General features: G+C 38.9%; 1 pseudogene; it reads right to left on the bottom strand.

The window, feature by feature from the left end:
- Positions 1-719: 719 nt before the first annotated feature.
- LOC112644235 (methylosome subunit pICln-like) lies at positions 720-9,188 on the bottom strand (annotated as a pseudogene).
- Between the last annotated feature and the right edge of the window lie 3,219 nt (positions 9,189-12,407).

Genomic DNA, 12,407 nt, shown 5'->3' with positions numbered 1-12,407 from the left:
GCAGTTGTGACTCCACAGTGAAGCACAGGTATTTGCTATAGGGGCAAAGACTTTGTCCTTCTACTTGGTCTGGTACTCCAAGGTGACCTCAGACAAACAGGATGCCATCAGGGCTCTTTTGACAGTGTTCCCCACTGAGACCCAAGGCCCCCCAAAATGCCTTGCAATTGAGCCATATGCACCTGGAAACCTGTTGTCTCAGTTATCTGGATCCTCTATCAAAACCTTTAAATACATAGTTTAAGCCTGATAAAGAACAAAAATTTGAGGAGGTGGGAGAAAAAAAAGAGGAAGGTAAGCCATAAAAGACTTTTAACTATAGAGAACAAACTGAGGGTTGATGGAGGGAGGTAGGTGGGATGGGCTAAGTGGGTGATGGACTTTAAAAAGGGCACTTGTGATAAACAGTGGTTGTTATATGTAAGTGATGAATCACTAAATTCTACTCGTGAAACCAATATTACACTACATGTTAACTAACTAGAATTTAAATAAAACTTACTTTATCTTAGGGGTTGTGGCAAGGGATCTTATCATTCAGGTGACCTTGCTAGCATTGATCAGAAAATTCTAGACTGATTGGTTTAAAATTCCACTCCTGGGAGAGGCAGAAATTGTAGTTAAGTTAGATATTAAGTGTTGGTGCAGCTTAACATAAATGACTCCATTTTGGATCTGTTTCTTTCCAACAAGCCTTGGTGCAGGCATATTCTCCTGCTCAATTAAGAGCAGGTTTATGTGCAAAAGACTGTAGCTTTGTAAAGCTAATCTTATAAAATGTAAAGTGCAATCTACTCCATGCAGGTCTCTCCTTAAGTGATCATGTTTTAAAATATTTCATAGTTTTCACATAGTTATTTAACACGTATTGTTTAAGTAGAATCTCTTCTCCCTCTAAGTTTTGAAATAAATCTATTTCCTATTTATTCCAAATCCTGGATCAGTGGTTCTGGTATCCTAGGATCCTAGGATTCTGATGTTTCCTCAAGGGTACAAACAAAAGCCTTTCACCCATTTTCAGTAATTCCTACAGATATTGGACTTTTATGATAAAGTTGTATTTACTAACTAAAAGAAAGTATTTGCCTTTCAGTGAAATAATATATGACCCAAGTGACATTTATGCAGATCAGAAAATCTCATTAGCATTCTTTAACTGAAATACATGGAAATGTAAATAATTTATTACATGATAAAAGCAATTTGTTTGGAAGATGGAAACTTTCAAAATGTGTGGTTCAACGGGCAGATGCTGTTTAATGAGTAAACAAACAGAGCCCCACTGCTGCATTGTCACTACTGCTGTGTCTACTGCCCCTTTGTTACAGGTTATCTATCATAGCCACTAAGCCAGGAAAGGAGTGGGGAAGCCCTGGCCTGCTGCTGGCGGTGGGGGGGCTCACTGCTCCATCGGGAATCCTGGGAGGGCTGGACAAATCCAAAGCACAGCTTCAGACTGGGACTGTGAACATTGTTGCTGAACAAATTCAGATACATTTAACACAAGAGAAGCCACTAGAGATGAGGGTTTGGAAAAGAGAAAGGGAGAAGTTTATTTCGGGTGCCAGCAGCTATGGTAGGCACAAGCCTTAACAACTCACCTCTCTACCAAGAGGGACACCTAGGGTCTTATAAAAAAAAAAGGTTGGGGAGGGTACATGCAAGACAGCAGGCAGAGAGTTCAGTGATCATGGATAGGGCTCGGTATGTGTTCAGTCCATGATCATGGGCAGGGAAGGGAATGTGTGGGGTATAGTCTTTTAGGCATTCCATTGCTATCAGGACTTTTCTGGTCTGGTGGTTGGAAATTGTCTTCTTCAATGCCTTCAGAAAGTGCAATGAGAAATAAGCACAATGGGTTTCGGTTAGTGCCGGAGTTAAGTAGTCTTGTCTATTTCTGGCTTTAACTGTTGGGGTCTATGGTTGCACAAGAGGGCTTGCTGTCACCTCTGAGATTTCAAAACTGTTTGCAAGGAAAATTTTTCCTTTACCCTAGGAAGCTTCTTCTGGCTGGTTTAAGAATTAAATTGCCAGGAGACACATTGACTAGAGGAAATCTAATTTAATTTTGTATGTACAGGAACCCTACATACATGAGAGATTCAAAGACAGAAAGGTAAAATGAGGGACATGCCGCTCTAAGCTAAGAAATAGGATAGAGGCCTAGGGATTCAACAGCGTGTGGGGCAATCCACAGGACAAGAAGAAGGCAAGCATAGATTCTGTAATTAGATGTTTGCTTTGGCATACAGTTGGGTCATTCATATAACATGTATCTCCGGTAATAACTCTTAATCTAAAAAAGACCCCGGATTTATATTTTTTTGATAGAAACCCTAAATTTATTAGTGAAACTGTTACAAAGACAAAACACTTATCATCTGAGTACTTTGAGGACTTCATCTCAATTTCACTAGTTCTGTTACAGAAATTGACCTAAGAGGTTAGAAATTCAAGGCTATCATCTAAGAGGTTATAATGAAACAGACTGGTGAAACATGGTGGAAAGAGCAAAAGCCAGTGGGAAGCACCTGTGTTAGTAGTCGTTTGTGTAGCTAGGATGGTTCTCAGCAAGTTCCCTACACATGCCCGAGTGAATTAATCTGGGTCTCAAGTTAGTAAAAAGATCTTACCCCTGAGGAGAATGAGCAGAGGCCAGGATCTCTGTCTTTCTTTTTAAAGGGAAAGGGTATCCTTAGGCCCTTATATTTTAAGGGGTATATTTTAGACTGAGCCTCTCGCCTCTCCAACCAGTGACCTATACTTTTAAATACCTGTGCACTCTCATCACGTCAGCCCACTAAAGATGATGCATATAGTAAAGGCAGGAGTTCTAGGCCTACTCAGAGGGTACTCATACACAGAAAGTCTTGGGGGGTAAATGGCAAACTACAAATACATTCTTGGTTAAGCTAATGCACCATTAAATTTTTTTTTAAAGGCTTTGTTTACTTTTTTGACAGAGAACATAAGGAGAAGGCAGAGAGAAAGGGAGAAGCAGGCTCCCTGCTGCGCAGAGAGCCCAATGTAGGGCTCGATCCCAGGACCCTGGAATCATGAGCTGAGCTGAAGGCAGACACTTAACCGACTGAGCCACCCAGGTGTCCTGCTAATATGCCTTTTAAAATGAAGGCCACAGGGCACCTGGTTGGCTCAGTTGGTAGAGCATGCGACTCTTGATCCTAGGGTTGAGTTTGAGCACCATGTTGGGGGTGGATATCATATAAAAAAATTTAATAAAAATTAATCTTCAAAACAATGGTCATAGACTCTGCTGGTTACAACTTGTCTCAGTATAGTCTCTCTCAGAAAAAGAACTGGTTCAGATACCTTTTAGAGAAGGAAAAAGACTTTCATCAATACCCACTCCGTAGTTGAAGAGGCACAAAATTCTCTCCTTTGCTTTTAAAGAATTCCAAAGTGGCATACATCATTTTCAGTGATCAACATCTGCATCTTCAAATTTGCCGGCAACTGTTGATATAGTATCCACTTCCATCCAATCTTCTTTATCTCTTACTGTATCTTTTGTCCACACTCCAGCCATGTTATGTTGGCCGCCCACAGATGGAGAAAGCCTTCCTTCTCATCTCTCCAATGTGGCTTGGCTTTCCATTGTTAAATGGGATAATCCTTCATGTATAAAATGTAGGGATGTCCCCTGCCCCTGTTCCTGTGCTTCTACATTCTATACTTCTTTATCATAGTCATCTGATTCTTTGTCCACAGATCTGGACGCAAAGCCTGGCATTCATACACTGCAGTAAATGCTGCCCGCGGTGCTGGTTTATTGTGAGGAAAAAATCTAAATTTACCAATAGGTTCAAGGCCCTCATCACTGTCTTCCTTTTCATCAGCAGCAGATTTCTAAAAATCTTCTCCAAATGTGGCATTTACCCTAACACACAAATACTCTTGTGGACAGGCATTTAGGTCCCTGGATACCGCATGCAAACTCATGGTGGAGTATTCTACTAAGAACCCTCATCCAGAGCTGACTAACCAGGACATGCAGCTTTGGGCATATAGAGGGTGCTGGTGCAGAGGTCCTGCCTGTGCAGCATAACTGTAGGACCCAATTGCTGCTGCTAAAGCCCCCCAGCCAACCCAGGCTGCAGGAAACTTTTAAGGAAGCTCATGGCAGCAGGGAGCTCAGAGACAGCAGTCTTTCAATTTAGATTCTTCTAGGTAGTTAAGGGAGGGGCTGATTATTCAGCTCGGAATAATCTTCATACCAAAGTAGCCCATCCTGGGGCCTCCTGGCCCAGGGCCTCTACAGTTCCCTCCTTTGAGGGAACTGGTTTCACATGTTAAAATTTGAGCTGGGAGGTTGTTTCATCTCACTGAACCAGTCTGTTCGTCTTGACAATAACAGTCAAACTCATTTCAGGTGTATTCTCCAAGTTAGGCCTATGGTTCAAATAATCAGATATGAAGTAAGAGGCATTGCTATGGACACAAACGAAAAACAATGGCTAATGATTAGTTCAAGTGTTAAGCCAGTTTCTGAATTCTGAGGATAGCCAGTTGAGAAGACTTTTAAATGTCAGATTCAAGTATCTTTAGGTAGAGTGACGGCATCTTTAGGTAGTGGCCATCTGACAGACCCTCCTGGTTCATAGTTCAAATGTCTCTAATGCTCTTTGGCCTGCTGAGCAACCACACATCTTCTGTATTCGTGAGATGCAGTAATTTCTCAAACTTGACGAAGTTTACATCAAGTTGTTTATATTTAGTTTGTAGGGCAGTGTTAGTTCTCAAATGATTCCAAGTCAGAAAGGTGGAGAAAAATCAAAATGCTAGTTTGGAGAGTTGTGGCCAGGCATGAGAGGAGACAAAGAAATTAGGATCTAGTCCAGCTTATAATAAATAACATTAAAATCTAATAGCTACAAGCATGTGTTATTGAAACATATTTTTCTCCATTATCACTCTTTTTTTTAACCAAAAATAACTAAACTGACACTAATTTGTTTATAAAGTAAGTTTATATAAAAAAAAAAATCTTGGCCTGATTATTTACATAAGAGCAGCAAGAATAATGGTTGACCATATAGACTCTTTAAGGCCTGCTTTGCTGGAACTTTTCATTAGATCTCTATATTGAACTGTTACTAGTCTTTTGAGACCAGAAGCCAAGCCAAACACTTGCTATGAGACTTTGTCTGCAATACCTATGAATTTGGGTGAATTCCTTTCTTCTCAGGTTCCCCCTAATATCATGAGATTCTTGCGTGTGCCAGGAAGCAATCTTCTGTACTCACCTGGTAAGGCTGCTGGGAACTCTGTAAGCGAAGTATTAGACTGATATTTCCAAGAGGCTTTATTGGCTTCACAAAGTCAATGTTAGTTACCTAAAGCTATTGGGTCACATCTGAGTCCATGCATGTCTCTCTAAATATGACATTCCGGTCAAAGCTTTGGTAATATAACCAATGTTTCTAATTATATCCTGTCATAAGGAGAACAGATTCCTATTGGACTTAAATAAATACAGTATCACCAAAACATAAGAATATTCAGTGAGAGTTTCTGAATTTTGGAGGGTTCAGGTAGGGAGAAAAGATAAATGTTTCAATTTGTTCACAAAGGTATATTTCATCAAATTGCTGTAAGTCAGCGTAAGAGGTAAAGTTCTCTTAAATCTGGAAAAAACAAAACAGTTTAAAAAATGTCAACAATGTTTCAAATAAGAAGTCATGAAACATACAGTTATCTTCCTCATTGTATTTGGTCCCCTCCATGTTATTAATTCTGATTCAATTTGTTCTGATTGAATCCAGTTTTTCTACTAGTTCTGGAAATTTTTAACTAGTTCAGTTTCATCTAAGATCATCAGAATCATGTATTCAGTTTTGTTTTCTTTTCATGAGTCTCATTGAAGATGAAGCACATTTGCAGGAAACTTTTATAAAAGCATTTGAATAAAGTATATAAAAGTCTATAAATGATAAAATACTTAAAAATCGCCATGGTTAAAGATCTGATTAGAGTTCATTACAATGCAGTTGACATAGAAATTTGGTTATTTTTGTGACATTTAGCACTTTGAGATAATGACAAATCTGGACATCAGATTTCTAGGTGTTCCACATAATTTTTACAAACTTATTTTAAAAATGTATGTATATAAATATTATGTAAGAGAGTTTAATATCACTTATTTGACAATGTTTCCCATGTAATTTAACACAGCAAATAAGCCTCATTAATTTAATTCCTCATAAAAAAATTTCTTTTGAATGTCTCAGGAGCTCGCTAGAAAGTTTCAGCTAGATGTGGTCAACAGACTTCATTTTAGAATTTGATTTTAGGAAGTATGTAAAAAAAATCAAAAGATTTGAACATTTGATTAAATAGGATTATAGGTCATTATGAAACAATAATTACCTATTTAACCAAAGTGACAAGGAAAGATTTCAAAGGTAAATGCAGAAAGTCACATAGTTGTGAACAAAATTTAGTTTCTTTAACATTAGGACTAATTTTCCTAAGAAATCATAGAGTTGAGAAACATAGGAAATTATCTGGCAAACAGTCATTGTTTTTAGGCAAACAAAAAGTAAAGAAAAATTTTTGTTTACAATTTCTTAAGAAGACCAGGCCAATGGGTCTAGAGAACTTTGTACTTTTTAACAAAGAGAAAACAAAAACTTTGCACCAATGTACTTTTGATATTAAAACTCATTTACTCATTTAAACTATTCTAGGCTTAGCCAGTACTGAGCACACATGAAATTTCTTTCCAAGGATTCTTTTCCATATATCTTCTACAACTTTTTTTTCACACATTTAGATTTTGTCCTAAAATTTCCCTCTTTAAATAACCAGCCTTACTTTAGACAAAACTATTTTTTCCCTTCAACAAATATATATTTTTATTCTTTTTTTAATTTATTTTTTATTTTTATTCTTTATACTTTTTCTTACCAAAAGCATGTATCTTACTTTTCTTACATAGTTGTTTCCCTTATTATTTCTAGTAGTCTTTACTGTATTTAGAGAATTCTTAATGCTTAGCAACCTTAATTGCTCCTGAAAACTAATAAGCAGTTGTGAACCTGTTACATCAGAATACTTTAGACTGTCAAATTTATTAATATATTTCATATCTTTAGAAAAGTGTTTTTCATAGTACAATCTTAGTTTCTTTCCTTCCTTCCTTCCTTCCATCCTTTTTTTTTTTTTTTAAGTAGGCTCCACTCCCAGCATGGAGCCCATTGAGGGGCTCAAACTCACCACCATGATTTTAAGACCTGAGCAGAGATGAAGAGTCAAATGCCCAACTGACTGAGCCACCTGGTGGCCCAGAAGTACAATCTTTCAATAAAGCATAAAACATGTTTACTAACAGACCTAAATTTGTCTTTAGTTTCTTTATAAGATAAAAGTAAACATATATTCATTATTTTATCTTATTTATATCTATTTTAATTTACTTGTTCTTAATTATGCTTAGACCGTCCACAACACTTCACGAGGCATTAGACAAAGTCAATCAGTATTCAAAGGTTGTTTTTTTTGATGAATTTTGCATAGAGATATCATGAACTTATGTAACTTTTAGAAAACACAAGCAGAATAAAAGTTTTATATTTACTGCTGATAATTCTAAAGATAGGTCTATTTTAACTGAACCAGCAATCTTTTTTTTTTAAGATTTTATTTATTCATGAGAGGGACACACACACACACACACAGAGAGAGAGAGAGGAGGCAGAGACACAGGCAGAGGGAGAAGCAGGCTCCATGCAGGGAGCCCGATGTGGGACTTGAACCTGGGTCTCCAGGATCACACCCCGGGGCCCAAGGCGGTGGTAAACCGCTGAGCCACTGGGGCTGCCCTGAACCAGCAATCTTAAATTAGCTTTAATACCAAATATTTTCCCAGATCATGTGAACTTGAAAAACATTTGGGTTAGTTTCTATCTTTCTGAGTTTTAGAATGTCCAAGCCTTACAAATGTGTGCCTTTGAACCAACTAAATAAAGTTCTTTTACAAATTAATTTTAGCAATACCATCCAGAGGTAGAGAAGATATCTCACACGTATCACATACATGGACATGCACACATAATATACACAAATAAGATATAAACAAAATCTTAATTTTTGTTTCTAGTAATATTTGTGAATAGGATATTACAGGCCCAATTTTAAATACTTTTCTCTCTCTCTTTTTTTTTTTTTTTTCGGTCTCAGGAGATTGTGGGCTCTGTTAACATTTCATAGATGTGATAAGATTTATAATTCCAAGGAACAGAGAAAGAATGTAAAAAATTTTTTTCTAGAGTTTCAGGGTAATTGCTATCTAAAATTTATTTAAAGTACAGAACAATTTTATTCCAAGGACTTGATCTTTTATAATATCTAGGTGAACAGGCAAGGTTTGGAGATTGGTAAAGGTAGGTGGCCTTTAACTTGTTTCTAGAGTTGTATTTCTAGTTTTGTAGAGGTTCATAAAATAAGGATAGTTGTTCCTACAGACAGCTTGAATATCAAGGGATTGGCCCATCTTTTAACTAAATTTGCCTCTTTATATCAAGGAGAACTTTAACTAAAATGGGAACCAAAAGATTTATGTCTTTGTAAAATCTGTAGAAAGCATTTTTATAAAACCCTTTTTTTCTGGGTACATAATTCAGGCTTCTATTAGTGCCTGAATATTGTCTTCCTGCAGACCATTTCTAGGAGGGCCTAGGAGAAATTTGGATCATTTATTTCCTCAGTGAAGGGAAGATTGTGAATATAGTCAAATAATCTTTCTGATTACTTTCTAAATTCAGTAGGATCTTTTGAAAATGAGGTAAAATGGCTTTATAATTTAAAAGACCTGCTGCTGCCCAGGGGACACAAATTTTTTTGCAGTGGTGGTGGGGTAGGGCTGGGGGTCTGGGTCAAACCTGCAAGTAACATTGTATAGGAATGTCTAAAGCAGGCAGAACCTGATTATAGAGCCCTGGAAGGTAGGGGCAAAGCAAACCTTATTGCCAGTCTTGGATGCTTTGGTTAAAATATTTTCTGGCTTTCAGCATTTCATGAGTAACCTATATACTTAGAACCTAGAGATTAGGCAAGAGTAATCTCTGTAAAATTTGAAGGAAAGGGAAGTTAAAAGAAGCAGGTTAAGCTGGATTTTTAAAAAGTTTATTTATTTATTTATTTATTTATTTATTTATTTATTTATTTATTTATTTATTTATTTATGAGAGAGAGAGAAAGAGAGAGAGAGAGTGTACAAGCAGGAGGAGAGGCAGAGGGACATGCAAACTCCTCCCTGAGCAAGGAGCGTGACATGGAGCTCAACAGGGAGCTCAATCCCAGGACCCTGGGATCATGACTTAAAGTCAGATCTTTTTTTTTTTTTAAGATTTTATTTATTTATCCATGAGAGACACAGAGAGATGCAGAGAGAGAGAGAGGCAGAGACACAAGCAGAGGGAGAAGCAGGCTCCATGCAGGGAGCCCAACGTGGGACTCAATCCTGGGTCTCCAGGATCACACCCTGGGCTGAAGGCGACACTAAACCGCTGAGCCACCTGGTCTGCCCTGAAGTCAGATCTTAACCAAAAGAGCTACCCAGGTGCTCCGAGGCTGGGTTTTAAGAAAGGAATTAACATTGGATGTGGACACTTGTTTTTGAGTCTTAAGTTTAATTTCTACGCTTCTATCTTGTCAAGGGAGTCTGTTATAAGACTATAAGGCTAGCTGTTATACTAATAAGACAATTAAGAGCTTTTTATAAAAATATATATATATAGGGACACCTAGGTGGCTCAGTGGCTTAGGTGTCTGTCTCTTGATTTCAGCTCAGGTCATAATCTCAGGATTATGAGGGCGAGCCCTGAGTCAGGCTCCACATTGGGCATGGATCCTGCTTAAGTTTCTCTCTCCCTCTAACTGACCCCCTCCACCATTCACATGCTCTCTCTCTATATATATATGTATATATATACATATATATATAGAGAGAGAGTAATTTAATTGATCCATCATCCATCATCCAGCCATTGGCAAATAGGATCTATTAATAGTGACTCAAACCAATAAACCTTTTAATGTCTTACCCAAAGACTCAAGTATCCAGAGAGGGCATAGATGATGTAGTAGCCCTAATGATCCAAAAGCCTACTCCTGAAATTAATCTAAAAAAACAAAGGCCTTTGTTGCATAGGCAGTAAGGATAGTGTAGTGAAAACAGGGTTTCTGGTCTCCCATGAAAATGTGAGATACCTCCAGTCATATTCACTAATCTCTGACACTGAACAAAAACTTCTGGAATGAGACTTTCCAGCACTACCAAGCAACAAAAGCTGAGACAACAAAGGTTCCTATGGTCTAGAACCTCTCATGATAAATATCCCCCAAAACTGGAACAGTCAGAGAGAGAGAGAGATACTTATTGAGGTGAATCTTGGTGGCCAGTAGAATAAAGGATCATAGATCTGGGAGGCTGACATGGTAAACAATTTTATATTCCACTGGCTGTATGACAGATATCCCAGGTAAGTGCATCTTCACCCAGATGGTGGTAACCAAAGAGAAAATTCTTACTTGTCACAAACCATGCTCTCAGAACATAGAACAAGACTAACAAAAAAATCTAACAGCTTTATCTAAGCCTTGGATCTCTTGGAACCAAACTAATACCTAGGAGTGATATGCCATGTGGTCAGGGAATATGTGTTGCTTTACAGTGTACCTCATGGCATGGAAATTTTCTTGAAGTTGGTGGGTATCCCAGTGTCAATCTAACCCATTCTGTGACCAACATATCTCACCACGGGAGTCTTCTTGAGCTGGTGAGCACTCTAACAGCTTTTAAATTTTTTTTTCTTTTATTTATTATTTATGATAGTCACAGAGAGAGAGAGAGAGAGAGAGAGAGGCAGAGACACAGGCAGAGGGAGAAGCAGGCTCCAAGCACCGGGAGCCCGATGTGGGATTCGATCCCGGGTCTCCAGGATCGCGCCCTGGGCCAAAGGCAGGCGCCAAACCGCTGCGCCACCCAGGGATCCCTCTAACAGCTTTTAAATGTTTAGCCCATACCCACGAATTTTGCAGTTTTAACTTCTAAGTTGTCCCTTAGCCACAGATGACAAGCAACATAAAAGACACAGACAAAGGAAAACAATTTGCCAACATATAGTATAACACCCAATTCTCTTGCTAATCTAAATTTACAAAGAGAAAAAGGACTCTCACCACTCTTGTTCCATTGGACTTTGCTCATAGAGATTCTGGGAGGCTGACATGGTAAATAATCTTATATTCCGCTGGCTGTATGACAGATATCCCAGGACCTCTCAGCTGCAGCAGTACTGGGATGAGATGCATCCAGTAAGTTCAAGTGTCCTGCTGATGATGCCAATTGTCAGGAAGCAGGAATTCCTGTCCCCTCAAGGTCTATCTAGCTAGACTAAGAATCAGATTGACTTGGGATAGGTCAACAGGAGAAAACTAAATTCAATCATATACAGAAGGAGAATCCACACAGGCATGGAAGTTCCAAAGAGAGTCAGGCAAAATGAGGTCTACATGTCATCCTGAACCAAGGAGAAGGGGGCGGGGGGGTCTGGGACTTTACAGGGAAGGAATGCAGTTCACAGGGCAATCGGGAAGAGCAGATGTTTGGTAATTGGCTATTACCCCTGCCATACACTCAGATAAAACTTACCTCAGCTAGTAACTCTTATTCTGGGAAAGACCCCTAGTTTAGGAAGGGGCAAACGTTTCTCTTGAGCTCATAGGGTCTCTATTGCCTTCAGCTCAGGATAGATGATGCCAAAGTGGCTCATCTTGGGGAATCCTGCCCTCTGCCCCTAGAATAATAAAAATTATCACCCCATTTATCACTGAGGCTATTGCAATTGGTAGTGCACGTTCAGCAGATTCCCCGATCCCTCTCTTCCAGGAGAGCCCCTTGCTCTGGGAAGTTAGGGGGCCCTTATGGTGGAGCTGCGATCCTGGAGAGCCATTAACACTGCATCAAGAGGGGGAACTGCCCTTCTACCTGGGGTGCTGCTCCCATGTCTTTGCAGAGAGATAGGACAGTTGGTGTCATTTCCTTCTTTGTTCTTTCATAAAGCTCAATAATTAGAACCCAGTCCTTCATGGAAGGACTTCAACAAATATGCTTTAAGGGCTGCTCCATACCAGGCACTGCTTTAAATTCAGAAACTACAGAAACGGTTGCCATCCCTGTCCTCAGGAAGCTACAGCCTAATGGGAACTAAGATCTGTGTGGTCCTAACTACAAAAGCATCAATGGAATCCTGTTATTGGTTGGAATGAGATGTTAATTGGAACACATGCTGGGTAGTAAAACATTTGGAAGGGAAGGCGGCGACGGAAAGCTGGGAGGAGGTGACATTTGAACTGGTCCATTAAGGGCCGAGAGGGGTTTT

The sequence above is a fragment of the Canis lupus genome, chromosome 1 (genome assembly GCF_003254725.2).
Source record: "Canis lupus dingo isolate Sandy chromosome 1, ASM325472v2, whole genome shotgun sequence".
NCBI lineage: Eukaryota > Metazoa > Chordata > Mammalia > Carnivora > Canidae > Canis > Canis lupus.
This window is presented reverse-complemented; position numbering and strand designations above follow the sequence as displayed.